Source organism: Oryzias melastigma, linkage group LG9 (genome assembly GCF_002922805.2).
Source record: "Oryzias melastigma strain HK-1 linkage group LG9, ASM292280v2, whole genome shotgun sequence".
NCBI classification, from domain to species: Eukaryota; Metazoa; Chordata; class Actinopteri; order Beloniformes; family Adrianichthyidae; genus Oryzias; species Oryzias melastigma.
In genome coordinates, this window is record NC_050520.1 from 12592238 (window position 1) to 12598208 (window position 5971).

Below are 5971 nucleotides of genomic sequence, written 5' to 3' on the forward strand. Positions count from 1 at the left end.
CAGACTGAGAGCCCACAGCTCCGTCTGCTGACTCTCACCATGACTCAGCGCTTTTTCTAGCAAGTAATTGTTATCCATGACTGGAGGAAATGACATCATTCATGATGGAGACACTTCCTGTTACTGCATTTATGCACAAGTTCACCTGGAAATCCAGTAAAGCATATATCAAAGTCAAGGCCCGGGGGCCGGATCCGGCCCTCCAGGTAATTCTATTCTATCATTTAATTTTATTGTTATTAATGACCCGATGTTATCTTGCGCTCATTTCTAACTTGTATAACTTTGAATGAAGACATTTTTTGTGGACAGTAAAATATCATTTCATAATTATTTCAAAAAGTTACTGTTTACCTGTTTTGTTTTGTTTTAAGGATATTTGGAAGTTTAGCAATTTTTTTCAGCAACTTGCTAGATATTCTTTTTTTGTTTGTTTTTTAGGCTAATTTGGAGTTTAGCCAATATCTTAGCTAGCTATCAGCTTTAGTGTTTTTAGCTATCAATTCCAGCATCTTCAGCTATCAGCACTAGAATCTTCATCGGCCAAATTCAGCTTACAGGATTCACTCTAGCATTATTGGAGGTAGTGCTAAATATCTAGTTCATAATTATGTTAAAAAGTTATGGTTTTAAAAATGTAGTTTTAGAGTGTTCTATAAATGTTTATCCTGTTCAGTCCGCGACCTAAGGTGTTTTTTTTAGATTTTGGGCCCTTGTGCGATTGAGTTTGACACCCGAGGTAAAGGTTGAGTTGCACGTGCACAGAGCTGGAGTGAGTGCTCGTGGCTCTCGTGCACAGATGGACGTTCTCAAACTTATTATATGGAGTATTTGATAGTTTTACATGCTTTCGACGTATATCTCCTTTTGTTGTGTTTGTTTTCGTTCTGCTCCAAGCTCCACCATCTAAACCTAATTGTATTTATTTATTGTGACGAGTAAAACATCTGTAAACAAGCTAATGAGCTTTCTTCACTCCTAAATATCTGCATTGTAGAGGAAGACCACTGCGGTGGGTGTTCACGTCTCTTTGTCACTCGCATGAATGAAAATGCTCCTCTGGAAAATGTGTGATATTTCCAGAATGTTCTGTGGCTTTTGTGCGCTTTAAAGGCGGCGAGGACAACAAACAAGGCCTGTGTTTTTCTCCTGGTGATGGCTGCGCCTCCTGTGACTGCAGAGCGGTGGGAGGTGGTCGCCTGTTTGTCAAAGGCCCCCCAGCCACGTCCATTTTGACAGTCACATGGGAGCAGTAATGATCCTAAAAGCTGCAATTAAGCTGACTGTTGCGTTCCAGGGAAGTGGCTGGTGCCGGCGCTGAGCTGCACCTATTATTTCCAGAGGGAGCGCTCCCCGCCGCACGGCTCTCCCCCATCTTTGCTCCTTCTCTGCAGCTCCTGGAACTTCCTCCTGCCGCTGCAGACGGCCGTGTGTTTGAAGAGAACCGAGAAATTCCCTCCTCACAAATGAGGGTCACAGACCTGCAGTTGAATTATGATCAGTGTGAAATAATAATAAGTAGGGCCCCCTCATTTTTTGGTTTGCAGCAGGAGACGGCCCCCCAGCAGGAAGACCTCCGACTCGGATCGATGCTTCACACAAAGCAGCTTCCTGCATCAGACGTGTTAAATCCTTCACGTTTGAACGAGCCTGAAACAAACAAATGTAATTAATGCTCAGGTTTTGCAAGACCCCCCCCTCCAAATGAAGCTTGGTGTCATTAAAATGGGGGGAAATGTACCATCAAGAGCTAAACGGCCAAAATGAGGCTTATTGATTGCTTATTGGCTGAGCTGATGGCGTGTAGTACAACAGTAATCATACATGGCAGCCTGGGGAGAGAGGAGCAACAGAGGGGGGGGCAGCCGGGCCACATGTACAGTAAAATGGCAGGTGGGCAAATCTATCAAAGGCCTTTGACAAACACAGACAAAAAGGGGAAAAATCATTTTAATTAGCTGAGTGAATGTGATTTTGTGAACACGGCGAGCCGGCCTCTCCGCTCCGCTCTCGCATTAAATGCTCTAATTTTCTGAGCAGAATAAGTCCCATCTGAGCAGCCCGGCTGCAGTCAATCATGTTAAAAGCTGCGGGTGCTTAATTTGATTTACCAATATAAAATGCAAATGATGTGATCAAGTGGAGTGGAAGCAGCAGCAGCCGGCTCTTTGAAGCCATCAAGTTAAATGGAAGAGACAGGAGGCTGGCAATGTAAAGAATGTTTTAGCATATTTGTTTGATTAGTGCTCCAGCATGTAAATACGATTCCTAATTGGTTGACAAATCGCTGCACACTGAGGGCTGCATGGATGTGGAATAAACCGCCGCGCGACCAGAGTCGCTTTTCAAAGCAGATGTTACATTTTCAGCCAAAAGCACCTTTCCAGTCCGTGAAAAGACTAATTAAATAAGTGGAAGATGGCACAACAGTGCCTTACAATGGGAAATGAGATAATGCCTGTAATTAGGCGCACAGGCCCCCGTGTGCCCCCACACCCAGGAGGACCGAGCCGGGCAGCAGCAGCAAATCCAATAACCCAGCAAACCAAACCTCATGGGAGCGGAGCGCCCTAACCACCAGACAATCTACTTTAAGAAAATGCTAATCTGAGGACGGCCGCCGTGCACACTCAGGATGGCCGCCGTGCACGCTCAGGACAGCAGCTGAGAGTGAGATCCAGAAGCTTTCAGTCAGAAACTGCAGCATCCTGCAGACTGAAATTACGGAGGGTTGCCTGGAGACAGATCTAAAAATGACAGCAGAGCCACACTGAGACCCATTACATCTGACATTTGCTGCTACTGTCTTTATCTGCAGATTCTGCCCCCCCCTCGGCTCTGCAAACATCAGCGTACATGCACAGGTGAGGAAACATCTGCCTGCAAATAAACTTCTGGTTTTCTTTCTGAAACAATGAAAAAAATCCCTTTGAGCTGCAGGCCATCACATAAAAGGAGTCTGTCAATGAAATATGATGCAGTGAATAAGGCAACCACAAGGGGGTGCAGTCCGGGGTTATGGTGTCAGGGTCCCAAGTCTGGGTAAAACACCGGGGTGTATGAAGAAGAGCATCTGATGTAAAACAGAATCAGTCGATAGAATCACAGACAGAACTTTCTGGATCAGTCGTGGCTCGTGTTAGCAACGTTGCTGTTGACCTACAGGGGGGAGTAAGGAGAAGAGAACCACGGCTGGTGGAAGAAGGAGAGGAAGAAGACGTGTTCAAAGGGAGGACTGGGATTTAGCTTATCGGAAAGCTTCTGGTTCCGGGTCATGAGCAGATGCGTCTCCAGCTCTCCTCAACTCTTCGGCTTTTAAAGTCTTTTAAAGTTCCTCATAAGCGACTTTAATCTGCAAGCTACTGCAAAACAACAACCGCAACGAGGGGAGTTGAACATGGCACTGAAGAAAAACTTTGAAGATAAGTTGACGGAGCTCAAAATTGCACTCGCGGACATTCAAGCTAAGCTAACCCCTGTTCTTCTGCATGAAGCTAAACTATCAGCGCTGTTGGAGCTTGAGGCTAAGCTATCACCACTGCTACAACTCGTGGAGGATTTCCATCAAGAAAAGACACGTGACGAACAACTAGACAATCGCCAAGATCTCCTGGAGAGGAGGATGCATGACATGGATCAACAAGCACGGATGCGGGTGCGGCGTGATGCTACCAGCGTTAGGATGAATGCTATCGGAGCTTTGATGGATCTTAACCTGACCGTAGAGGATCAAGTTGGAGAATTTCTTGCGTCTAAAGGGATTTCCTTGGACCTAAACACTGTTGAGATCTGTCATCCGCTTCCTCGAAGAAAGAATACGGATAAACCAGCGATCCTGATCAGGTTTGAGAATAGAAAGCACAAGATAGCTCTGATGAAACAACGTAAACACTTGAAGGGGTCTAATGTTTATCTTAATGATCACCTATCCAAATAACACGCTGATCTGGCTGAGCACGTGAGGTTCCTGATCTTTTTGTCTTTTCAAATTATTACTAAAATTATTACAATAATTCTTTGATGAATTCGATCTGCTCAAATTGTCTTTTAATAAGAATGTTTAGATTATTGTTACTGATTAATATAAATGATTTGTCTGTAGATGTTTTGAAATTTGATGACATCAATGATATTAATGATTCCTTATAACCTGAATTTATTATTGTAGTGTATAAATATTTGATATTAAGTCCTGAACCAGATATTGATAATTCATGTAGAGAAAATGGTAGAGTCAGGTGGGATTATATAAGTTCACTTCCTTCCACTCCCTTTCAAGCGATCTTCTTGTGATTCAATGTGATGTTATTTTTTTTCCTGTATTATTCTTGATAGCTTGAAATTAACCATTTTATTAATTCATTCATGTAAATGCATCTTTTACACACGAACCTTGGAGACGTGAAAAGAGTCTCACATCAGATTTGTGTGTAAATGTAGTTTGTATCTGATGATTGGTGCATAACATTTTAAATATCTGAGTGTGCAGTTAGCCTTAAGCTGCTGTAATTTAAAGTTGAGCATGTGTAAATTATATTTTTTAATTTCTGTACATGGGAATACACAATTGCAAGTACATAAAGTTATGCACAAAATGTATTACAGGAGTTACAAACAAGAATTACTCAAACTCAAATCAAAAGAGTCTATTTTCTCTCCATAAAGGAGCAGTGAGATCTGGAGCAGCAGGACTGAACAGCCTGAGCTGGAGAGAGTCTGGGTCCTGAGAGGAGCTGTGGTTCAGACGAGGGAGCGTGGAGCAGCAGGGAGGAACGCTTAATTACATTCTTGCTGGTATCATGCAGATGTTTATCTTCATTTGATGACAGAATGATAAGCAGCTGTCAGTCATGTTTTTCTGTTGCAGGATTCCCTAGTGATTTCTGGGAATGAGACTCTTTTCTAACCTGGAGAGAACCGCGGCCTCAAACCTGCAGATCAAGTCTACATCATGAACAATGAAATATGAGTTGGAAGTCATCAATGTTTACATTTATATTAATACTAATAAAATATTTTTTAGGGTGATGTAAGTTGAAATGTGCATCACCCTTTTGTAAAATGAAACAGTGTTTTCATGCAGTAATGTTTGATTCTTTGTTATTTCTCTTTTCAGTCTCATGTTGTGTTTCCTTAGTGTCTTTTAGAAAACCCCCAGGAGTAACTTATAAACTGATACCTTCATGTTCTTAAAAACCAGATGAAGTAGATGTGTGATGCATGTTGCATGCAGCCTCTCCTGAATTCTGTCCACATCTGCTCTCATAAATACAAGCTGAAGCTTTTAAACACAAACGGTTGCGTGTTTGTTTGTGAATAAACACTTTCAGACGGTTTACAGAAGCGCAGTTAGTTATTATGAAAGTGCGAGTATGATTATTTGCAGAGCCTCACGGCTCCCACTGGGCTGATATCAGCTGCTGGTGCACTTGAATGCTGCTGGTCACAGCGGTGTGTGCGCCGCTGCCCTGTAAACAGCCGGGTCAATGATGTTCTGTGTTTGCTTCAGCGGCTTTGTAATGGAGCAGTTTTTATCTGTGTCTGCTCTCAGACGCACAGATCGTCTTCTGACTCTCAGCTTCTCTGTGAACAAACACTCCGGCCTGACTGCGTCTGTTTGTACTGCCAGCAACAGGTCAGAACAAACGATCCGTGAGCTCGCCCCCCCATTCTTGACTGGACCACTTCAGACAGTCAGGAAAGAGTTAAGAGTTGTTCCTGAGGGACGCAGAGAAAACCGGACTTTTAAAAACCTGGTTTGGCCGGAGAGTTCTTCCTGTTTTTTTTATCTTAAAACTCAATCACACAAGGAGCCAAAATCCAAAATGTGTGTTTTGGATTTTGGCTCCTTGTGTGATTTGGTCGAACAGGATAAACATTTATTGAACACCCAAAAACCCCTTTGAGCTTAAGATGCAGTTTAAAAATTTAAAACCATAACTTTTTACCATAAATATTAACTAGATATGTA

At 42.8% G+C, this 5971-nt stretch overlaps 1 long non-coding RNA gene across 1 annotated transcript; it reads left to right on the forward strand.

The window, feature by feature from the left end:
• On the forward strand, positions 1-5295 carry LOC112137791. Its single transcript, XR_002917609.2, has 4 exons — positions 1-206; positions 2819-2864; positions 4666-4794; positions 4868-5295. It is a non-coding gene; the product is annotated as an uncharacterized LOC112137791 (long non-coding RNA).
• Positions 5296-5971: the final 676 nt, after the last annotated feature.